Here is a 26,852-nt window from a genome sequence, read left to right on the forward strand (position 1 = left end):
TTGACACAAAAAATCTTGCCGGTTTGCTATTAAATCTATTCTATTGTTATAGGGACATGTAAGAAATATGAAATAAACTTTTAACAGCAAAAATATTGAGAATCTACAGCTGTAACAGTCATATTTGAAGGGTACCCGGAATCATAGTGCAGCAGATTTGCATGCATTTTTGTTAAATTTGTCTTCTTATAAGTTATCTGCTGAGGTTGTTTTTGAATATAACCTGGCTTGTTAGGTATCATTAGAAAGATAATTAACTAATCTTTAGAATGACATATCGTAACATGCAATATCTTCTATAGTTTTCATGATATATAACCATAACTTACCCCATACCCCAAAGTTTACATTGAAAATTGCAGTCATAGCTAAAATCAAATTCTACCATTTTCTTTACCTAGACATATAAATTCCGGCATTTATTTGTATGAAATCTATTTCATTCGGTAATGGGTCATGTCAAAAATATAAAATAGACTTTTAACAGAAAAAAGATTGGAATTCTGTAGTTGTAACAGTCAAATTTGAAGGGTACCGCAAAATCTCAGTATTCCGGACTTGCGTGCATTTTTGTTGAATCTATGGTCTTTTAAGTCAACTGCTGAGGTTGTTTTTGAATATAACCTGGCTTGTTAGGTATCATTAGTAAGATTATTTACTAATCTTTAAAAAGACATATTGTAACATGCAATATCTTGTACAAATTTTTATGAAATATGACCAAAACTTACCCCATACCCCAAAATTTACATCGAAAACTACTGTCATGCTAATGTCAAATTCAAGCAATTTTTTACGCAGACATAAAAAATTAGGCAATGTTTTGTATGAAATCTGTTTTATTTTGTACTTGGCCATATCAGAAATATGAAATGAACTTTTAACAGAAAAAATATTGGGATTCTATAGCTGTAACAGCTGTATTTTGAAGGGTACAGCAAAATCTCAGTATTCCTGATTCGCATGTGTTTTTGTTAAATCTGTCATCTTATAAGTCGTCTAATGAGCTTGTTATTGATTATAACCGGGTTTGTATAGTATCATTGAAAAAGTAATTAAATAGTCTTTACAACGACATATTGTAACAGGCAATATCTTGTATAGTTTTCATGGAATATGACCAAAACATACCCCATACCCCAAGGTTTATATTGAAAGTATTGTCATAGATAACGTGATCAAATTCCGTGAATTTTTAGCTAGACATGATAAAAATAGCTCTTTTTCGGTATTAAATCTGTAGTATATGGTACTGGGTCATGTCAGAAATATGAAATAGACTTTTAACAGAAAAAATATTTGGACTGTATTGTTGTAACAGCCATATTTGGAAGGGAAATGCAAAATCGCAGTACCGCAAACTGGCACCTTTTTTGTTAAATTCTTCTTCTTGTAAGTCATCTGCTGAACTTATTTTGCGACACAACCTGGCTTGTGAGGTATCATAAGTAGGGAAATTTATTCTTCTTTAAGATGACATATTGTAATATACAATGTCATTCATAGTTTTCCTGGAATATGGTCAAACTTTACCCATACCCAAAAAGTTCAAATCGCAAATTACAGCTTATCTTAAATTCTACCATTTTTTGCTGCACATAATACAAAAGGCAATTCTGTTTAAAATCTGATTTATTTGTTACAAAAGTATGTCACAAGTATAAAATTAACTTTTAACGGGAAGATGATACAATTTAGTAGCCATTTGGATCATTTTTGGAGGGGGAACCCATATATTGCAAATGTATGTGTTTCGGCAAATTTGCCCTGATACCTGGGTACCCTTCCAAATATGATCCAAAAGGCTACAAAATCATATTATGTTCCTGTTAAAAGTTAATTTCATATTTTTAAAATACTTTATTAACAAAAAAAATATTTCATACAATGCATACAAGCATTGCCTTTGGTATATAAAGTTAATAAATTGTAAAAAAGGTAGAGTTTCAGATTTGCAGTAATTTGCTGTGTAAACCTTGGGGTATGGGGTAAGCTTTGGTCCTATTTCATGAAACCTAAACAAGACGTTGCATATTACAATATGTCATTTTAAAAACTAGTAAATTACCTTTCTATTGATACCTAACAAGCCAGGTTATGTCAACAATCAAGCTCAGCAGATGACTTTTAAGAAGACCGATTTAACAGAAAAGCAAGCGAGTTGGCAATACTGTGATTTTGCGAGACCCTATCAAAATATGACTGTTACAGTTGTAGAGTCCCAATATATTTTCTGCTAAAAGTCTATTTCATATTTCTGACATTTCCCCATACCAAATAAAAAGATTTCATATAAAGCATTGCCTTATTTGTTATGTCTAGCTAGAAAATTGGTAGAATTTGGTTTAGCTACGAAAGTAATTTTCGATATAAACTTTGTGGTATGGGGTAAGTTTTCGTCATATGCCATGAAAACTATATAAGATATGGCATATAACAATATGTCATTTAAAACGTAGTTAATTAGCTTTCAATGGTACCAAATAAACATGGTTATGTGATAAAATAAGCGCAGCAGATGACCTACAATAGGACAAAGTTAACAAAACACATATGAGTCTGCACTGCTGTGATTTTGCAGTACTCCACAGAATATGCCTGTTAAAGCCATAGAAGCCCAATATTCTTTCTGTTTAAAGTCTATTTCATATTTCTTACATGTTCCTGTACCAAATAAAATAGATTTAATAGCAAAAACGGCCAGATTTTATATGTCTAGGTAAAAAAATGGTAGAATTTGGTTTTAGCTATGACTGAAATTTTCAATGTAAACTTTGGGGTATGGGGTAAGTTTTGGTTATATATCATGAAAACTATAGAAGATATTGCATGTTACAATATGTCATTCTAAAGATTAGTTAATTATCTTTCTAATGATACCTAACAAGCCAGGTTATATTCAAAAACAAGCTCAGCAGATAACTTATAAGAAGACAAATTTAACAAAAATGCATGCAAATCTGCTACACTATGATTTTGCGGTACCCTTCAAAATATGACTGTTACAGATTTAGATTCTCAAATATTTTTCTGTTAAAAGTCTATTTCATATTTTTGACATGTCCCTGTAACAAATAAAATAGATTTAATAGCAAAACCGGCCAGATTTTTTGTGTCAAGCTAAAAAATGGTAGAATTTGGTTTTAGCTATGACTGAAATTTTCAATGTAAACTTTGGGGTATGGGGTAAGTTTTGGTTATATATCATGAAAACTATAGAAGATATTGCATGTTACAATATGTCATTCTAAAGATTAGTTAATTATCTTTCTAATGATACCTAACAAGCCAGGTTATATTCAAAAACAAGCTCAGCAGATAACTTATAGAAGACAGTTTTAACAAAAATGCATGCAAATCTGCTACACTATGATTTTGCGGTACCCTTCAAAATATGACTGTTACAGCTGTAGATTCCCAATATTTTTTCTGTTAAAAGTCTATTTCATATTTTTGACATGTCCCTGTATCAAATAGAATAGATTTAATAGCAAAAACGGCCAGATTTTTTGTGTCAAGCTAAAAAAATGGTAGAATTTGGTTTTAGCTATGACTGAAATTTTCAATGTAAACTTTGGGGTATGGGGTAAGTTATGGTTATATATCATGAAAACTATAGAAGATATTGCATGTTACAATATGTCATTCTAAAGATTAGTAAATTATCTTTCTAATGATACCTAACAAGCCAGGTTATATTCAAAAACAAGCTCAGCAGATAACTTATAGGAAGACAGTTTTAACAAAAATGCATGCAAATCTGCAACACTATGATTTTGCGGTACCCTTCAAAATATGACTGTTACAGCTGTAGATTCCCAATATTTTTTCTGTTAAAAGTCTATTTCATAATTCTGACATGTCCTTGTATCAAATAAAACAGATTTCAGACAAATCATTGCATTTTTTATTATGCCTAGCTAAAAAATGGTAGAATTTGAGATTTTCTGTAATTTGTAATGTTAAATTTTGGGTAAGGGTAAGTTTTGGTTATATTTGACAAAAACTGTAGAAGATATTGCATAGTGCAATATGTCATCTTAAAGAGGAATAAATTGCCTTTCTAATGATACCAAATAAGTGAGGTTATGTCAAAAATGAGCTCAGCAGATGACTTACAAGAAGACAGATTTGACGAAAATGCATTTGGGTTGGAAAATCGTGATTTTGCGGTACCCTTCAAAACATGACCATAACAGCTATTGCGTCCCTATATTTTTTCTGTTAAAATTCCATTTCGTATTCTAGGGATCCCAAGGCTTCTGAAAAATACAGGTTTGTTATCCTGTGGGAGGGGTGCACGTAGACCCCCTCTAGCCCACGGACTATAAAGATTCTGCAATACCCCTACAGGAGAGCGTGTCGGCCTCGTTATCCGTTATTACAACGACCGTTGTAAGAGTTAACTGATATTCTACCATTTGAGTATTAGGGAGTGCTTATTGACTGACAAAATTTAATTTCCACTCTTTCAACGTTACAATACGCATTCGACGACTGCATTCCATGTCGAATATATAATTACTATAACACTGTTTCCCACATGTGATATTTAGACACTTCCCATCGCTAGTTCACGTTTTGGACAAACCAGTCTCTGTTACACAAACGTTTCGCAAAAAAATTTAGACTCTCGTCGATGTGTTTGTTATATGATAGAAATAAAGGGCTCTGCGCTGGCCACTACGGTTAAATCATGGGCTTAGGTGAATGGAAAGCAAATTTTCTCGAATTAGCCTCGCCCGTTAATTTGTTTGCTTTCCTCTCGCCGTTGCCAATAAACTTAAGGAAATAGTCAGTGTGCCGCCCTTTATTCCTTCAGTGAGTATATTTTGTCGTCGAGTGCACACAGGCAATACTGTATAAATTTCCACTAAAGGCAGGCTGCATTGATGAAGCATAAAACGTTATTCGCTATCGTTGCTGATATAGCTCTTTCAGGGCCAAGTAATCTCAAGTATCTTGTGTCCTAAAGCGCACATAACATGTCTTTACAAGCGGAGACAGCATGGCTACATTATTTGTGAACATTTTATGTCCGAGCTTTTTCAAATCGCATTTTAGGTAACTTGAAAATTATCTAACGACTCATCAATGACATTGCGTAGTCTTGGAAGCTTGCATAACATCCTCACATAACATCCATCCATCCATCCATCCATCCATACACCAATCCAGCTCCTTACACACCCACCCACCAATCCATCCATCCATCCATCCATCCATCCATCCATCCATCCATCCATCCATCCATCCATCCATCCATCCATCCATCTATCCACTCACCAACCCACCCATCCACCCATCCATCCATCCATCCATCCATCTACCATTCAAGCCCCTTGCACATCCACCCATCCACCCATCCATCCATTCATACATCATCAATCAATCCATCCATCTCTCCACTCACCCACCACCCATTCATCCATCTACCAATTCAAGCCCCTTGCACATCCATCCACCCATCCATCCATCAACCAATCAATCTAAAAACAAATAAAAAACCAGTAGCAAAAATGAAATAGAATATGAAATAAGGATTACTCTGATGTTCCACCGAATAAATAAAGGTCTTTCAATGTTTTCATCAAAAAACAGTATAATGTAGAAAGAGCTTGCTCTCATGTAGCGTGTTTAGGTCAAAGTCCAGTTGGTCACTGTAAGATGATTAGGTAACAACTGCAGCATCGTATTTAGTGTCAAGCAAGAAAATAAGCGTGAGCAAATGGCTTGTTTGAGTAGGACGTAACTGATATTTCTGTAAAGAAATGAGCCTTTTTAAAGAAATTCAATGTTTAAATTTAGAATGATGCAACAGTTTTCACCGATGCAAGCCTGAAGTAACAGAAAGATACCTCGATCCCTCCTCCACTTAGCCATCGCTGCATCTGTGTAAGCTGCTCTTTTCATACATTTTAATTTTTTCCGTTATGGCAGAATGTTTGGCGTACGACTGTCCCGAAGACTATCCCATGGAATCATGTCCGACAGCACACGACGAAGATGATTTGAAGTATTGCTGCTACTCCCCAGAAGACAGTTTCCATTGCTGTGCACAGACTTTGCCGTGAGTACAATGAACTAAAAACCCGATCAAGCTTAGCTGCTCTCGCAAACGTTCTCGCAAGGCGCAACCCAACCCTTACAAAAATAACGTTCCTATAGCCGTATCGCTTATGCCTACTTCAATTTAGATAGCATTACCTATCCAATTGCAAACTCGATTGAAGTCTGATACGTATATCATGTCGGCTTTACCATCAAATTGTAAAAATAACCCTGTAATGGATTTTCTGAGGAAGATGACGGCGTGATCTCATTCTCAATCGACGTTAGAATGGAAAGATTCAGAAAAGATATTTAGAATTTAGAATCAATCATTTAGACCATTGCATTAAGACTTTCAATTGCATATAATTGTTATGCAACGTATGTATAAAATGTAAAGTGTCTTTCTCTGGTCAAAGTGGAAATAAATATTCCAATGGTGATACTGGACGAAATTTATTTTGAATTTGCCCTCCCGTGTAGACATATTCTCTCCTTTGTATTCATAATCACACCTAAAGCTTATATCTACGTTGCAAGATGCATAAACGTTCCTTGCTTAATGCTTTCCTTCTAACAGTTGCTTTGAAAACAATTGTCCAGTATGTAGAAAAGGACGTCGATCTCTGCTGTCTATTCTAACACAACACAATAATTCACATAGTTAATGCGAATTTTTACCTGTACGGAACCAATTGACATGTGACACGTGCGTATTAGGATGTTAAGCTCTGCAGTTTGATTGTCAGGAAATGTCCACATACTCAGTGGAATCCCGGGTTTTACCTGTTCATGAGCGTGTTCAAATAACCAATACCGGCCATTTACATAATCATAAACTTACATACATACGTACAAAAACAGACGGACTGACAGACAGACAGACAGACAGTCAAGCAGACGATGAAAATGTTGTGCCGATTACCCCCTTTGCTGTAAACATATAGCCAGGTGGGAGGGAAAATTTGTACACGTCGACGTCTATGATGTAAAAAGCAGGCACAGTTAATGAAATACTGCCATGGAAAGTCTGTTCACAGTCGGCAACCCTTAGGAACTCAGATGTTATTAAGGTCGTACATCTTTCTAGGTGTACTACAACTGCCGGTGTAATAAGTCCTTAAATACTCGGCCAATTTGCTTGCATTGCCGCCATATGTTCAAACCTCGATGAGACCGACAACATTTGCTTTTTTCAATGCAAAGCTGGCATGGGTCTCAAAATCAGCGATGGTTATGAACTTGATCATGGTTCTTAAGATTAAAAAAATTAAACAGACAGTTTTAGTGGCTTTCATATTGCTTTTACGGTCCTAATCTCTACATGCTCGAAATCGCTCTTTCTAACAATTCTACCGCCATATGATTCTAGGGAATGAATTCTCGCGTGCTGTGTCTGCCCGTTGGCCTGCCGAGGCTCTGTAGATGTAGACGGCTTTGGGGCATCGGACTTGAATGCAAAATGTACCGCATGAGATATGACCTGTTGTGTCTTAGAAATTTTATGAATGTTGTCAGACTGAATCAGTGGATGTGCCAAACTAATGGCGATGAAACGTCGCAAATTTTGCAAGTAAAGTTTAACAGTGTAATGGGCATTTTCCGTTGTACAGCCCACTCACAGTATAATATTAATTGATCTCGTTAAATTATTTAATTCTTTAGACTCCGCAAAGGTTGTGGTTATTCAAAGAACAATTGTGAATCTCGAGCACTCTGCTGACTAAATTCATGACTTTTAACTTCTTTACGCAACACATTAATGGCCCCATTTTGACAACAAAGAGACCATTAGTCTAGTAAACTCGATACCTTTAATGCCTGAAATAGCGATGAATTGACCCATTGTTGCATAAATTTGAACATCAGCTAACTCCATTGACGAATGACTGCGCGCCGCAATTGTCCCAGTAAGCCACTTTTGTAATCAGAGTGCCCGTTTGAATCGTCAACTTCTCTATTAAGGCCATTTTAGTGACGTCATATTGTCAGCACCTAAATTAACTGACGGGCGAATTAGAGGAAATAGAACATGGGACGCAACAATCCAGAGACAGATCAACACAGATTCCGCAGACGGGAACATAAAGCTCTGAATCATATAGAGAATGAAATTTAATTTGTGAAAAATGAATACAGTGGTAGTGACTTAAGGTTCCAAGACAAGAAACTGACTTTTTAAGCTAACAATTGTCTAGCGGTCAATAAGCTCAGAACCCCCGTATATTATATATTTTCGGAAAACGTAGATATAGAGAAACAGTTTGATTACCATAGTGTCATCATTGTTTACATAACTATCACGTGACAGGTAATTTGCATAACCTTTCAAAATTAGTTTTCCCTGTGTTGTGTTTCAAATCTTTGAGATGTGTCTCTGAAATTTTTGTGTGAGTGCAAGCTGTCCTTAGGACCTTTCAAAGTGTGTCTCAGAATTTTTTTAAACGTTCTTAAACAATTTTATGCCAGAAAAAACTTCCAGAGCGGTGAATTTAACGCTAGTTTATTTCTTTAAAATTGTGCTCCAAAAAAACCAAGCGAGATACAAAAACTCTGAGACACAGTTTGGAAGAGCGTCGTAACAGCTTGCATTCCAGAAAGTTTGAGTCGGATATTTTGAAGTATTGAGACAAAACATAGGGAAAACCGATTTTTGAAAGGTTATGCAAATTGCCTGTCATGTGATAGTTATGTAAAGAATGGTGACACTGTGGTTACCAAAATGTTCCCCTATATCTAGGCTTTCAGAAAATATATAATTTACGGGGGTTTTGAGCTTATTAACCACTAGAGAATTGTTAGATTAAAAAGGTCAGTTTCTTGTCTTGGAACCCTAATTTAAAGCACTTTGTCAGTGTTCAAATACAAAGTAAAACCATGAAAAAATTCGAATTCAAAGACAGTATATTTAGATATCTGGATCCCTGGATATTCATTAAGAAAAAAATACAATTCACAATGTGGACGCTTTACGAATGTAATAAACTTTCAATAAAACGAGCAAAAGCACAATATTTACATTTAAAATTACTTAGCTTAACTTAATTTGTACAGGGGTCTTAGTATTATAAAATACAAAAGCAAATATTGTACAAATGCTAAAAGCACAAAATACAAAGACGGGCATCTACCATAAAAGCAAAACATTATAGTACTTTGTCAAAGCTTCAACCACAGATGAAGTATTGTGGCTGATAAAACGTGAGCATGTTGTGAGTGTACTAATTAACGATCTCCTTCGCCACCGAGACAGTTCCCATGTCTTTATGAAAGACGGACTCTATCGCTATAGAAACGTATAAAAGGTTTTTCGATCACGCCATAGTGACAGAGGAGAATTACAAGTGTCGTTTTCTTGTTTTGTTGAATTAGCTGTCGGCCATTTGCAAAGAGTGAACCGTAAAAGTTATTGATTAATTCATGGCTACTCAGTTGTAGGGTACACGCGACAAGTACATTCGACAATTTACTTTTATCGATTTTTAAGGTAACGTTATCCTAACTAGGTAACGATATCCCCAGTGATCTGCAAGGTTTCTGAACGAGAGATATTTCAGGAGCTTGCTAATGGGCTGCAGCTTAGTATAACATAAAATAGGGGGGGAAACTGTCGGATACCGCCGAGGAAATAACTGCCACTTCTCTCAAATCTACATGAGTCACAGCGACCGATGTGCGCCGAAAATGGGTTCTTCAACTGCAGTATACATTTTTAACTAACTTGAAACCGGCTAGGCGGATGTCACTTTGTCACAGACGTCTTTCATCGAATGGCGCATGAAAAATCGTAACGTACATGATTTCTTAATGAAAGCTGAATCATGTGTTAAGAAAAGTGCACGACGGCAACACGGCCGACGCTGACCAAGTACACACTCGTCGAGAGATATAGCGTGCAATCCTTTAAATTCAATTGGCTTGGATGCACATATTAATAGTAGTAAATTACTTGAACCAAAGTAATGCTAATTTGAGTCTATAATTCCCTGACGACCAGTCCTACAAACTCTTAGAAATGCAAGAAATAGAGTCACTAAGCGAGGAGAGGCCACTCTGAGAAGCAATCATCAGTATTCATTTCAATTGAATGCGGCGTCTAAGTTGCAGGTGATCGTCTTTTCTATGTCTACATGAAATTTGAAAGGCGGAATTCGACGTACGTAAGCACACAGCTTTAGATATTCAACAACTCGTCTCTCGCCTACTTGACCATATACTTCAATATATTTCTCTTCGCCCTGTTTACCATTGACATGAAGAGTGTTTAATACCGTATCTTTCTATATTCTGAAGCACCCACGACACTGATTTGACGAACTGTTTCCATGGTAACATTGAAGGTTACTATTTAAGTCGCTGTAATTTGATCAGCGGGGTAAGAAGGGAATATGACAAACGACCTCACAAATCGTAGACACAAAAACATTTCAAGTGTATCCACTTGTCTTTATTACACTTACGCGGCGGAAGTTATATTAAAATTCATATTTATGAGGCGGTCTTACTGAATTGATGTCTCGTAACAACCGCGGCAAGGATAAACCAATATCACACGAAACCACTGACATCGACCCTACCTTATATCGGGTCGAAAGACTGCGTTCGCCAGTGTTCGTCAGATTGGGCCGTAGAGACGCATGCTTCGGCTCAACTTGACACAGAAACTACTTAAATTGAATTTTTATCTTCCCTTCTAAGCCTAGCCAGAGGTTGATGAGGCAGAAAAATTCTTGGGTTATTTCGAGATATCAATAGCAGGCTACGTTTTCACTTATAATGGAAGTTATTTCTCATAAATGTACGAAAAACGACGCATTGAATATTGATAACATCCAACATCTGTGGCCCACAATGAATAGTGTAAAGTGTTCGGTAGGTGATACCATTAAAGAAAAGCATTAGGGCAAATTTTCTAAAAAGATACGATGTCAATGAACTTTATACAGGGATATATAGGTGTTCAATCGTAGCTTCCCATAGTTCCAGTGCTAACATACCATGGTCTATCGTTTAGAAGAATGGCAAACATTACTTCAAAAATTCTTCTGCAAACGTTCACCGGCTCATAAGAACGATTTGTTCCTTTGGGGTCATGCGAGAAAGACAACACCTATTTTCATGTGGAAATTTATTGATGCAGGCAAAAACGGTACATAAGTAACGTCTACGTACATGCCCAACTGTCAAGGTAATGTATTGAAATCGTTCCGTGTACTTTCTGTACAAATGTAGACTGTAGAGGAAAGTTCCACAGTGGATTTAAGTGCAGATCTGCTATAGTCATTCCAAGAAACAAACGAACAAAAGCGAATGGAGCTTTAATCGCTGCTGAATGCGTTTTGTGTCATCATTCATCGGCGAGGCAAAACTTAACCGTTATCGTTAACTTGCGAAAACCATTCCTTCATCAATTGGATTTTCTCGTCGGTTCAAGTCGGATGTCTCTGACACCTCCGTCGTGACTCAATTCACATAGGCCGTGATTGTGTTCAGAGCAAAACTCCCATTCACGCACATAGCAGACATAGACCATGTATCCATTTGTCACTGAATTCGTCTGCAAACGTTCGCACTCTCATTGTAGTGCGCCTCAGACTTATTTTCATTAGCCGAACGACGACTCTTATCGAGCGGAATGCCGAGTGCATGCTATCATGGTTGCAACTGTATATTACAACGTGTGTACGTCCTTCTTATAACATTTCCCTGATAGGTATGCTTCGCAACGTCTCTTTATCCACAATGTTAACGTGTTCTCCTCGTGCATGCATGCCGAGTGCATGCTATCAATGTATGTATGTATGTATGTATGTATGTATGTATGTATGTATGTATGTATGTATGTATGTATGTATGTATGTATGTATGTATGTATGTATGTATGTATGTATGTATGTATGTATGTATGTATGTATGTATCTATCTATGTATCTATATATCTATCTATCTATCTATCTATCTGTTAGTTTGCGTATTCGTGTATATATGTATTTGTCTACGCAGGGTGATAGATAGGTGGGTGGATGAATAGATGGATGGATGTGATGCTATACATTTATATGAATCCTGATGAATGACGTATACATGTTTAAAAGAAGGTTTAAATCAAACAGAAAAGGCAAAAATTTCCACATTTTCACCAGATTTCCGTGTACTAACGTGTCCTTAAATTCATATGTAATGAATCCCATATTAATGTCTATAGAAACAAGAAGTCATACGGCGCTACGGCAATGGAATCTTCATGCGGCGCCGCCTGTCACAATCATGTCAATGAAATGACTTCATAGAAAAAGACAGTGTAGATAGAAAGTGCGTAAGGTCGTCTGCTCAATGTTGGCTGACATTCCATGTTTTTTTCGTTCCTTGAATACAGAAGTAGTTTCTGCGAAGGGATTTAAGCCAAACAGTCGCGTCGTAAATCAAGCAATGTTTGTGCTGATAAAAGTAAGATACTATATTGTAAATCTACCTTCCAGCCGTATAGATTAGACATATTAATTTAAATCATGATAAACTTGCCTCACGCTTGCCCCAGACCATGTTCATTTATCATGCAGCAAAGTTTGTCACAGGGTTCATAAATTAATTAGGTGTGATTTTTTAAAACTCGATGATATCTTTGGCAGTGGTAGTCGCCATGGTTGTAAATATAACTTACATGGCATAGCAGGGTTTCCAAAAATAATTTGACAAATGTTCTTTGAGGAGGCGTATTTTAGTAATGCAATTTAGGAATCTAATTAAAAAGTGCGGGCTATAGAGATGGCAAAGTCTTGAGGTATTCACCCGTCAGACTTTTTTCAGTGACACTTCCACTAGGATGATTTCGGCATGGACAACAAGTCGCTTTAATTGATCGATAATGTTGCTTTAATTCGCTGGCGGAACGATTACTCTTTTAAAATAGACTCTATCAAAGGTGCGTAAAATGCGCACACCATTGCTCAGAAAAAATGCACAAAATTTTCGATGGCGTGTATATTTTCTAGAAAGGCGTGTTATCATTAACTGTCCCTTCATCAGGTTTTGCAAGTCATCTGTTGACCGACAATCCAAGTATCTTCAGGGTAACTGTGAATACCCAAACAACTCCCGTCAGTACGTATATAGCATGCAACTTCGATGATTTGCTCACCATGTTTGATTGGTATGTCAATTGCAAGTTCTTGTTCTACCCTTTAAAGCATGTTGAAACATCCACTATTCAGTGCACGCGCACTGTTTTATTGACATTTGAATTTAAATCCGGAGCAAAATTCACTTGTCAACTTAACAATGCAATCTGCACATGTACAGGCTGAGATGACAAACTCGACACTGATTTTCTCAACAATGCTTTTGGGAGTAGAACCAGAAACTTTGGTTGATTTGGAAAAAAAAAATGACCAAAAATCACCAAACGTTACAGCTCCTGACCCTCGACGGGCAAACTATCAATATAATATTAAATATCATGGCGCCCAGCATCCTTTAATAACAAACGACATTTTTTTCAATTCTCGAATTTCAGTTTCGCTGTATAACACTTGGCCTTGATTAAGATCCTGTACGAAAACACATGTTAAGAGGCAACCCCTACAGAGAATCGTTGTAAATTCATGATCTGCTTGATATGCTTCGCCATCAGTACTGGTTATGAAAAAATAGCCAAAGGTTTAGACCCAACTGCTGATGCACCTAGATGTATTCAAATCCCATGGGCAGGCATACACTTAAATTGATAACGCAAACAGATTGCCTCGGTGACTGTTCGATCAAGTCAATGACCTTAGTGAGAATCCGATTCTGAGGTCGAGTTTGTACGATGATAAATTTAGCAAAGTAGCTGAGACAGATGTACGCATGAGATGGATTCTGACGAGGAGACTCGTTGCGATTTTCTCGGAGTCGCGGTCATGATTGCTCTATCTGACAAAAAGCAGGGTGTTTTAAGGTAGAACGTGCCTCGGGGACAGATATTCGGACTTTCAAATTTTATCAATTCTCTTCTGATCTACCAAGCTCTTTATGTAAGAAAAGTTTTCACCGTCTAAGTTTTTTGAAAATCTGAAATTATATTTTTCCCCATAGAGTTAACACAGGGATGGCGGCCATTTTGAATTTCAAATGTCGGTAAATGTTAGGTAATTTGTTACTCTGGTACAAAAATTTGCACGGTGACCCCCCGATTTTTATTCTTGATTTGGTAAGAGAATGGTTGAATGTTTCATGGAGTAAAGTTTGGGCAAAAGTTTGAGTCCTTAACTTTCGAGGCGCATACTACCTTAAGCTTACCGTTCAAGCACGATGCAGTATAAGTGTACTTGACATAGGAAGTGTTATGTAAGCGAGAGAAAGTGTTGGGAAATGTAGCGGAGCAAAAGTACACGTAACACACTCAGTGCAAAACTCGATACGTAAGAGTGTTGATTTTTTATTGAAGAAAGCATCATTGTGCAATTTGTTCATAAAATTGCCTTTATGCGTTGTCGAAATGATGGCAAATATACTGTTTTTGGTTAACTGCCAAGTAATGGAACACATTTAGTAAAAGGAATCCATACCTTCAGGGACCGTTCACCGCGGAAAGTTAGATGTACTGAAACCAAAGTAACGTGTTTTTAAAGGTTGTTTCTCTTTCTCTGCAAGTTTAGGTCTTCCCATTCAACGCTTTTGTCGCATCAAACGATTACTCGATTCAGTTACCATACGGTGTTCCGACAAATCTCCTGAGAAATCTGATACAAGCCCGAACTAATCTCTATAGATCTAGTGATTCTATTGCATTCTCCATTGGACACCGCATTCGTTTGCAAGCACTTCCCAATTTCCGCAGAGCAGTGATGTATAAAATTTCTGTTTGTTGTTCCAAAGCGGCTTCTGGGTATCGGGTGTTGATATCAATATGAAAAGAGCTTAGAATTTAAAACCTTTAATTCCAATATATACACTGAGAACATATACTATGGACTCTGGTCGGGCGTGAAATGTTTAAACTGATTCAATAGTCCGCTTTGTGAATATCGTCAATAACGCAATGTTTTCAGACACCGTAGAGTTATTAAATTTCTAAAAATGGCTAAAAGGAGCATTATCGGGTTACGGTTTTCGTGTCAAATCACGTTCGCATCGTTTCCATTATGGATTTTTATTTCCCAGAACACGAGCTAATGTCCAGTGCTAGACGCGAGCATAATGCCAGGGAGCTAAATCTGATGAGAGCTAGAACCCTGTTTCGCATGGCGAAATGATGATTTTATGACCTTGAATGCCCAGTCCTATGGAGAGCAGGGGACACTAATGCTGTTTTTGAACTGCACAAGAAGGATCAATCATTAATTACAAAGTAAGTTCACCCTATGGAAATTCTTGCGACTAATTTTTCGGCACTTTAGAATGAAATAAACCTTTAAAATTTTATGCTGAAACGCCAATCAGCAATGCTTGGCCTCACGTTCGGATCATGCTCGTTGCTGCCAAATTTGAACATACTTGTTTTGAATTTACGCGAAGCTATGTCAAGACACTCCATTTGGAGTGACGTCCCTTGATCCCTCTCTAAGTTTCTTTTATTTTGAAACTTTATTTTGCCACCTAAGTGAGTCATAAAAGTTTAATGTGGTCGACCATAACCAAGATAAAACGCGCAAGACTACAGAAGCCAAAGTAAACTTTTAGGTTATATAGAAATTTCATTCATGCCTAAAAAGTTGAAAAGATGCTTAAATTTAGTTTCATTTCAGCCTATATTTGCAAGGTCTTGCTACTACGGTACTAATATTCATCTCGTCTTCGATGACGTCAATGCATTGTCGTTCTCCACTTCATGACGCAATAATATGATTAGGACTTCATGGTACATCATGCTGAGCTAAAATCGAGTGACACGAGGGCACAGGTAGTATTGATTTCCTTCCTCAGCGCGCCGCAACATTAATCTATAGTTTGTTCAAATGAAGATTTAGCAACAACGGTCGGAACAAAATTCTTTTCCAATATCGATCATTTATCGAGAACTTTGTCGCCGTAATTTTATAAATTGCCACACCGCATTTACGTCATCACCCGTGTTTACTCCTAAATTCGGTCCTCGTCAAAACTGGGGTTGCATTTGGTGGCACAGCAGTGTGTAGTGAAGCAGTCTTTCCAAGTACACGCTATATGTGGCGCCCCCATTGCATGCCAAGTGTTCAGCTCGGGCCATGTCTGTCAACAATCTGCACAGGAAGACGGTTAGGTTATATAGAAATTTCATTCTAAGAATTCCTTATTTGGAGAATTAACGCGTGCAAGAAGACCATCTTAGTTGTAACCGATTTCGAGCGAAGGGGTACCTCCTCAAACCTGAGGTGGCAATGACACAAAGTATAACCACGAAGCCGGATTTCGTGTCACAGCTCTTTGAAAACCCCGAGGCAGATAAGATAATATTCCTATTTAGAGCAGAACTGACGTCAAGAAGCTAAGCTAAGCCATATCTTATTTCGGAATATATCACATGAGACTTTGCTTTTCGGTTCATTTGTAACACGAGAAACCTACAATGAAGGATTAGTACGACTTTTATCGTCACCAACGAAAAGTACATAAAAAACTGTACAAAACTGATAAAACTTTGTAGCAGTAACAAAGAAAACTTATGCTTTATGTGTTTCTGCTTAGGCACTTGATGGTAAAAATACTTCGCTGACGTATACCAGCTTGGATAATGGATAGCAAGCGAAATTCGAAGTCAGACCTTTTCTGAATTTCGCTTAAAGACTATTGAAATTATCCCTAAATGTTAAGTAATTAGCGATGACCTCATACTATTTCTGCACCATTCAACAGTTCAAAAGTTGCCGAGTCATAGAAAGAAACACTTTTAGAATAAGTGTGCCCATGTAAATGGAAAGTGCGTATGGTCGTACTGTTTCCTTCAATTTAAGAAAGAACACCAACATAAATCACCCTCTCACTGACACCCCTATACTTCTATACTTAGCGCTACGATGACATTTATTAAATTACCTTTTTCCCTTTAAGGTACGAAAATCCACTAACATATCTTTAACCAAGGCGAGTGAAGAAATATATCCATCGTACATGTACGTGGTTATGCAAATATACATGGTACACGTAGATAGATAGATAGCTAGATAGCTAGATATGTAGATAGATATATAGATAGATAGATGGATAGATAGATACATAGAAATACATACATACATACATACATACATACATACATACATACATACATACATACATACATACATACATACATACATACATACATACATACATACATACATACATACATACGCAAGCACGCACTCATTCAGTGGCTTACGATTTCTACTTTATCAAGATACCTGTTTGTCACTGTAACTACCCTCTTCCAATTACAATATGTTTTTAAGAGGGACGCCATTTGCTTGAAAACCTGATAACTTCTACATCACGTTACTGCTCGCCACAGCGAACCCTTTCACATATATTGAAAGCTACCATGTGGATTGATGGCCTTTCAAAATTATATTATCGATAATGGTTTCTTGTCACCTATGTGATACACTTTTCCCAGTCACTCGTCTCTATCCATTCAAAGTGAAGCATGTCATTTGCCGTTAAACCATTTTCTTTTGAGTCTAGTGCTCATCACGTTGATATTGGAACTTGTCGCCCCATACATTGATTATTTGTATGCTATAGTCTGTGAACGTCCATGATATAATTCGAATCTTCCCATATTTGTCCGATCCATTAATTCTAATCAAACTACCTTTGACCCCACAAAGACTCCAGTGCAAAAAACCGATGAACAACCTCTGTGAGAAACGTATATTCCTGAAAACGCAAGATAACAATGAGTCAGTCATTTGTGGACATTGTATTGTCTGCGCTTGTACAGCAATTACCCTTAAGGTAGAATGCGCGCAGTTGACAGATATTTGGACTCTAAATGTTTTATATTTCTCTTTTGATCTACAATTTGTTTGGGTTCATTTTAAAGCTCTTGGAGTAAGAAAAGAATTCACCGTCTTAGTTGTTCGAAAATCACATTTTTCCTTTCCCCCAGAGTTAATATGGTACAGGGATGGCAGCCATTTTGAATTTTAAATATTAGACTGTAAGCTCAGATGTTAGGTTTATTGGTACCAACCTTTGAATGGTGAGCCCTGATTGTTATTCTTGATTGAAAGAGTATGTTTGAATATCTCATAAAGGAAAGTTTGAGCAAGAGTTTAGGTCTTCCAATTTCGAGGCGCATACTACCTTAAAATGCATTTGTACCATTTCTTGGGTAAACGCAGTAGAGCGTTGTTGCCTTCATTTTAAAAGCGAGCAGATTTCACTTGTATGTTTTAAGAAACCAGGTATGATGTAGTTGTTAAAATTTTAAGATTTGAGACAGTCTTTGATAAATTTCAGTTCATATTTGAAACATAAACAGTCTTTGATAAAATTCACTTCATATCTGAAACATTTTCATAAGACGTGGAAATGTCTTGCATAACTTTCATGAAAACCGATGCACTTGTGATTTAAATATATATTTCTCAAAAGGGAAAAAGGAAAATAGTCAGTACTCGCTCTTTTTTATGCGAGATTTCTTCCCCTATAGTTGTAGATGATAATCTTAATCGACAATGATGAGAAAGTCATTCTGAACATTAATTTTAAAAATTACCTCGAACCTCAACTCATCCTAAAAAATGTAACGTTGCCGAATATCCTACGCTAACCGATTGTGACGGAGAATTGTCATTTGGCGTACTTTAGTGTTACAGTGTCTGAGAAATTGCAACCACCGCTTTCCATGATTCCGACAAAGAATTGGTCATGGGAGTCGGGAAGGAGGGTTTAATGCTTACTATTTGGATAAAGTATTCAGAGATGTTCTCTTGCATGTAGTGCTTACAGTTCTACGGCTTGTCACTTAGCAACCAGTTTCTCAAAAGTGCATCCACCGCGAGGTATTGATGCATAAATCTGGCCCCTTAGAATGTGTATCTTTACTCGGCTTTGTCTGTCAGGTTTTTCTTATCAGACTATATCCATATCACTGAAATACAAAGGTTGTGAAAACTGCCAGCGTTATTCGTAATTTGCCGACGGGGACCACTTTTACGAACAGAAGGTTTAGGAGACCCGGTGCTTCTTACATAGCAATTGTTCAATCCACGGTAGCAAAGCAACGTCAGAGTCGATAAGGAATCAATATCATATTGAGCCCCATGGCTTTTGCGAAAAATTCAACGGCAACGTGACATTGCCAGGGGCTTGTTGAAAATAATAATTTATGCATGGGAAAAAAAAACTGCAATCGGCTGAGTAGTCTTTGAAAAGAGCGATTTTACAAAGCCTTTCTCAATGTCATTTTGCTGACAAACAGCTATGTCCCGTGTAACGTTGTAAAAGTTCGCAGAACGTGCTTTTTCGGAATACGTGTTATACCTACAGTAATGTTAGGTTTGCATTAAGATCCTACTTACATTGAACTTACAACGTCCACCTTAAAGGTTCAGGCAACACAAGTTCGTTTCTTGTTAAAACGTTTGTTTTCGGGGGAGGGGGTTACCAACGGTACGGAAGACGTGCATTAGCATTTTCCTGTCATAAACGGTCCGTGCTCAATCCCTCGAAAGTTCATGATCAGTTGCTGTTGAAATGGACCCCCATGTACGACAGCAACAAAAGTCGTTGTCATTATATATCGGGTGAGTAATTTAAACCATACTTGAGGCTTTCAGATGTCTTACAAATGACAACACACACTTAAGGGGATTCTATTTTTGATCATTATATTTGAACGTAGCCGAATAGTACGTTTTGTAACTCCTGTGACATTATGTGCAATCGCAAAGGACAACGGTAATGCTTTCATATATTTAACGATTCAAAGGCTCACTAAAACTTGAATTTTGATTCATGAGGTGACATTTTCCTTCCTAAGAGACCCGAACATGGATTTTGTGTCACCTGTATTCACAGTACAACGTTATCTTAAAGAAACCGTACGCCAACTGAAAGACCTTATATTACCTCATGCCGATAGACAACGACGGATACTTTGCAAACTGAATCACCTGACACCACAGGGTATTGCAAGCAATATTCGTATAAAAGTTATAAATATAATCAATAAATGTCATGTATTAATTTTTTTTCATTATACGAGCCTTACCTGTGTCTAGTGTGTGCCTATTATTTTACCCTAGCTGTCTCTGTAAAGTATTTCACACTAGACACAGGTATAAGGCTTGTATAATAAAAAAATTAATACATGACATTTATTGATCATATTCATATTTTCTAGACGAATATTGCTTGCAATACCCTATGCTGACACAATCGAAAGAAAGTATGGTGGATCTAAGGTATACAAGGACTTGAATATTACCCAGAGACAAAACAAGGGATTGCCTGTGAACTATACGTAAACATCTTGTAATTCCCACAAATACCATCCAAATATGTTTTCAGCACGTCGATTGTCTGGGCATGCCATACGCTGTCACGTGTCATATGACATTGTCGAAAAGTTGTACGGGAAAAATCTGCGCAAGATAACTTGGTAGGGCTACTTCTGTATCTACCTCGTATCCTTGACAAGTGCGCTTTTGAAGAAGAATTTATGGGAGTTAGCCTTTTTGACAGTACCGGTTCACGGTTCAAGTTTCTGATGGCCTCCTTGGCTGCTGCACTTAGTCCGTGTACATTGTTAGCATAGCGCTGTGTTCCGTTACAAGAATGACTGTAGTATTTCTCGGAAAGATTAATGTCGCACTTTCTATCCTCATTCTCCAGATTCCAGCCTTTGTCAACGCGCCGCACGCATTGAAAAGTAACCGGTACGTTTGAAGTTGCCAATTTCTTTCACTCTTCGACCGCCAAAGCAATGAAACCTAAGAGATCTCAATCAAAAGTGAAAATATTAGGAGAGAGAGAGAGAGAGAGAGAGAGAGAGAGAGAGAGAGAGAGAGAGAGAGAGAGAGAGAGAGAGAGAGAGAGAGATTGGTAAGGTTTTATTAATCGACATACAGTTGTAAGGTGGCATGGTCGAAAACACGTTCAACTATTTGGATTAAAAGGCGGTCGATCGACATGTCTAAAAATGATATGATTTACTAATAGTAAGACGCATGTTCGTCGTTGTACATTGTGTTTGCAAACTATGAACACTGTCATACTGCCGATTACTAGTGTGGACAGGAAGGTTCAGTCGAAGAAAACTAGCGCGAAAACTGCTGACATCACACGCCAGTGTGTCGTTATAGCGACAATGGCTGTAACTATTGATAACATTTCATTACGTTGTTGTGTAAAACAAATGCATTGCCTTCTTCTGTTTTGTAAAAATGTTTTAGCCTGGTTATTAAAACAACGCCCTGTGTGCAACATAGGGCGCAATTTGGACAAATGAGTTCCAGGTCAAACTGAACTGAGTTGCCAACAATACAATGGACACGGCACACATACAAGCTGTCTTGATGAGTTCACTACATGATTTTGTAAGTACAACAAGACAATGTCTTTCACAAATAGATAAAAACTAATGGCAAATAAACTCAACGTCACAGCAAATGGCTCTTTCCATGAACGATGCTATTGTTTGCGTTCTAAAATTCATGGATTTCCTCTGCAACCTGGATTTACTTATAGATCCAGGAATCGAGTATTAGGTCGAGTTTTATCCAACTTATGTCGTGTAGAAAAGAGGTCAGAAACTAGACTTAAAGCAAAGCTCGCCTTTCATTCTGATTGGCCTTTGGGATTGTAGACTTTCATGACATCCAAACACTCAATCTTTTACCAGCGTACGACTTAATCAGTCTCTCTTTCTCATAATGAACCAAATATCTACCCTCAGGCAACGTTAAGTAATTACTGGCAGTGGGTCAAGAGAATAGGATATTTTTGAACACAACAATGCGACATCTCATGGGTTTGTTTCGGTTTCAAAAGCCTTGCCTCGGGAGCTATCTCATCTTACATCCGGCAGTTGGAAGGTCCACACACGCCTCACTTCTTTGCGATGTGCCCGAGGTATCTACCTTCTGCCTCTCATATCTTACTCAGCTTTGTGCATTGTACATGTGATGAGTGTTGCTCGGTTGCAATATGCCTGCATCCACACGGAGTGCATTTCTATTGACTCTGCTCGCGACCAATCTGCGATTGCAATGGTTGGTATCTTGCGTACTTCCTCTTCAATCAAAGTACTCTACATCTTATAATTTGCATGCATTTTAATTTCTTCACACAGACATAGCATAAATGACAGCAGAAAGAGGTCTTTCTCTCTCAGCTGCTGTTGAAATGTTAGGTCGTGATTTCGCATTTCCTCGGCTTAAGCGTCAGCTATTCAGATCAACTATATTAATTTGGCTAATGTGCCTGCAATCTTGCTACACGTCAGATATCCTGTTGCCAGGAAAACACCCAGCAATGTTATATTACTGGTACCGATTTTAAAACTATCTTTTTACTGTGTCAGATTCCATCCGAATCCGTATGAAAATACGTGAAAACTGGAAAACTGCTATGATCGTGAAGTAAGTTTCTATTCTTTAAAACTCCCATGGTGCCAAGCACATGATTGACAGATTCTTCGGGAGGACATGATAGGGTGCATGACACCTTACACGCCTTCCCCGAACGCTAGACATGTGTAATTCCCGTGACTCCCCGTGGTCTCTCCTCACGATGACCCAATACTGGAAGATGCAGTCAAATCAGCCATTAGCCGTTTCAATTAAGGTAGACTACGATGTGTCGTGCAAAATGACTGTCATGCAGTTACGTCATATGAACTGATCAAAATTATAGACTTCGCCAAACGAAAGCCATAACTCAAATGGAAAAAGACATTACCTAGACGTTCAAACATTTTAGTGATGTGCTAGTCTGTCTATGAGAAAGCGATAGCAATGTTCTAGCCTCTCTATAAGAGATATATTTATAGATTCGAATTCAATGATAATAGAGTATGTCTCCAATAACACGCAATTACATTAGAGGTTGATAGGTATAAGTCAAAGATCCAACTTATTTCCCTAAAATTAATTTTGTCTGGAAGTTTTAGCTGTCGCAAGGTTAAACATGGTCATTCGCCTTTCCAATATATGCGCACGCGCATTTGTGACGACATCTGTCTTGCAAAACGGCATGAAGTACTAAAAAGCCTAGTCGGCATCGAGGGACAAAAATTTCTAATCCATCATTCGCAATTATCGTCGAGGTATCGACAAGTAAAATGTCGACCACAAACGTGTTCATAGTTCTGTACGTTAGGGACAAATAATAACCAGTCATCGTTTTTGACAAGTGCGGCGCAATCAGGCGAAAATTTGTGATAAGGGAGCAGACAGGTTGTCAATAGATTCCACTGCTTTGCTGTTATTTGCATATCTCTAGGTGTCACGTTCGCTTTCACCATTTTACGGCAAAGCATGCACATGTTTGGCCATCATTACCGCTAATTCATTTCATGCTATGTAACGACAGATTTTTTAGTAAAACAAATTCGTTAAAACGAATTATAAAATCTTTGAATTAAGTTCTAAATTAACAAGAAGTTATGATAAGTGTCAAGATTATACAGCATAGCAGCTCCTCTAAAACAAATCGCCAAAAGATATTGAGTCAAGACAGACACTGAACATGAAAACCAGTACTTCTCTGGACAATGGCCTGATTAAAGCTCTCCAAAATAAAAACCAAGTCTTCTGAATGAAAATCCAAATCCACAGAATGAAATTTTCAACTCCAATTATCTATGTCGTTTCAAATTTATAATTACAGCTTTTCTGGGAAATTCTAACATTTACCTTATCATTGAAACAATGGCACAACAGTTCTTGTAAGAGCTAACGACTAGCATATGTCCATGAAAGTTTTCTACTAGTGTACATATATCAGTACTAAAATAGTCAGCCAGCACTTAACCTTCGACAGATTAACCAACAATGTACTATTCGACAGCTCTTCAAGGAACAATGACCTCATCATCACAGCTAGAAATTGTGATTCCGCGGAACACTGTCAATTTGAAGTCGTCTTAAGCTGTCTCTCGTCTTTCTTGTGAAAATAAACCGTCGCTTATGTCGCTGATATATTGGTGTGCCTAGGCCTGCCGAATTTGTACATCTGTCAAGCTTTGGTACCTTTACACGCATTGTTTTGACTATTAACGAACATATCTACACATGCTCCACTTATGTTACTTGCATGAATTTCTCATAGGAAACAAGACATAATCAAAATGTTAGCTAAAATTTGGCACCGTATGATCCCGATCGAAAGTCTGAGAGAGAGAGAGAGAGAGAGAGAGAGAGAGAGAGAGAGAGAGAGAGAGAGAGAGAGAGAGAGAGGAGAGAGAGAGAGAGAGAGAGAGAGAGAGAGAGAGAGACAGACAGACAGACAGACAGAGACAGACAGAGGCAGAGAGATAGACATACATACAGACACAGATGATATTACTCTGTGATACCGACAGACAGACTTACAGGGGTGGGACGCTGAACCTTAGGACTCACAGACAGAGAGATAGACAGAGAGACGGGGCCCAGGACCTTGAGACATAGTACTTCTAAATTTTTCATAGGCTTTGAAGGATAAGATCCATTGGCATGCCGCTACGCCACCTAGATTTATTTGGTGATGTATACAGAAGGCGAAAATGAGTGTAGATTTACTTTTCGTTGCCCATGTGTTTTCTCATTGTGTCTGTTTTCGTGATTGAAGAACGGAATGTGGAAGCAGATGCAATACCTTACAGAACAGAGTGTGAAACAAAGCTTATGTAAGACTTCGTCGTCCATAATACTAATTTGGTCATTGCGAAGCGTACGCGTAGGAATAAGTCTCAAGAGATCATGACGCGAGACAAGACGGAACACAATACGATTCCACAGGATGGAGACCTTGCCACTAAATAGCTGTGATAGCTATTTTTAGCAAAATTGATTTTCGAAAAGTCAGATTATTTGAGGCTGTGTGTAAAAATATATGACACGTAATCGACTGAAAAGGGTTACGGCTTTCCAAGGCACGTTTCCATGGTGACAATAGCTGTAGGAAAGCTTTGGAAGAACGTGAAAATTAGAAATATCCATAGCTTTTTAGTTTGATCGAAACCATCGAATGTCAGAGATATAGAAAGTTTCAGTATTGTCATTTCAAATACTGAATGAATGTGAGATGATTCACCATCATGGCACTTACAGCAAACTCGAATAATCTTAGAATAGAAGACCAAAGCTGATATGGTAACAAGTCAGTAAATTGCTTCAAATCTCGGACAACCGAAATATGATTTAGTGACCCGTATACACTTCTCGTGTTTGATTCAATATTGTATCGAAGATTCTTACCTAATTTGTTAGAGTTTGAGTCTGACATAGTATCTTCGATGCCTGGCAGAGATTGCGGAAATGAAAGCGAGTGCATAAATCGATTTTATCACAGAAGTAATGCCTTTAGAGTGTCACAATACGCCAGCCTAGAGTTCGAGATGAAAGGAGAATAATAGAATCTCACACCCCAAGGACCTGGGATCAGATTTCTCACACGAGTTGGGGATATGTTGTCTCACACGAGCCGCAGACAAAATATCCCCAACGAGTGTGAGAAATCTGATCCCAGGTCCTTGGTGTGTGAGATTTTTTCTCACATGACCACAAAATGCGTTCAATTCACATTGGACAGGTACAACATTATCAAAAATCGTGACAAGTCTGTCGTCTGCCACTGTACTTTGACCTGCTTACTTTGTAGTTCTGGTATGCGTGTTACTCGTCGTGCCATTGGATAACATTTTGCGCGTGGAACAAAACACTGTTTATCATCCAATCAGAGCTCGTGTAATATTTATTGCAGAGTATGGGACGGTTTCTGAGAGTATGGGATCGATTTTTCCCACACTGTCGGCCCCGCACTACCAGCGGCCAGGAATGTGAGAAAACTAGTTCAGCACCAGGAGGAGACTTCACGTGAAGTAACCATTTCGAGATCTCGCGAGATCAATGCTCAATGTACAGTGCAATCAGAAACAGGTCCAATCGAGCATGACGTAGGGGAGCTACAAAGCTTTAACTCTAAACTCCGCTTATGATTAGTTTTTCGGTGAGATAATGTTCAGGTAACGATATATAGACGCAACACCTTGCGAAATTTCTCACAACATGGTAAATACAGAATTCTTATACTTCCTGGCGTTACTGTTGAATAGGATAGTTCTGGTCATAAAAGAGGCACCACTTTTGTTTTCCGGGGCATCGAGGATTCACTCGATACATTTCCACGTGTAACTGGCGACAAATGAAATCACATAGAGCATTCATCAAATGGAGTAACTGTCGTGACATGAGTACAAATGTGTATGTGTGTTTGATGAAGACAGACAGGCAGTACAGACAGACAGACACACACACACACAGACGCACACACACACATATATATATATATATATATATATATATATAATATATATATATATATAATATATATATAAAAGGATAGACAGATCTTAGGTATATAGATGGATGATCGATTGATGGTATATCTTACACCTTCAGATAGATAAATTTAGGTAGATATATGAGAGAAGGGCAACGGAAGAACTATTAAGTGATATCTGGGGGATAGAACAATAGTTCAGTGACATCAATAATACAACAAATCATGATTTTATTGACAACCCACATTCTCAAGTATACTAAAAATAAAACTTTATTATTAGACTCACTCTGGCAAGGTCAACTCATTATGGTAAGATGGATTACTATGGTGCAAATTTGCCAGATGTTTGCATCATTGTATTGAACACGAGT

At 37.7% G+C, this 26,852-nt stretch overlaps 1 long non-coding RNA gene across 1 annotated transcript in view; it reads left to right on the forward strand.

Annotated features, from left to right (window-relative positions):
* LOC139117240 (uncharacterized) overlaps positions 1-26,852 on the forward strand; it is a 93,351-nt gene that overhangs the window by 47,638 nt on the left and 18,861 nt on the right. Inside the window, exon 3 of the long non-coding RNA XR_011548481.1 lies at positions 5,941-6,070. This is a non-coding gene — a long non-coding RNA (uncharacterized lncRNA). The remainder of the gene's footprint in view (positions 1-5,940; positions 6,071-26,852) is intronic.

Source organism: Ptychodera flava, chromosome 18 (genome assembly GCF_041260155.1).
Source record: "Ptychodera flava strain L36383 chromosome 18, AS_Pfla_20210202, whole genome shotgun sequence".
NCBI classification, from domain to species: Eukaryota; Metazoa; Hemichordata; class Enteropneusta; family Ptychoderidae; genus Ptychodera; species Ptychodera flava.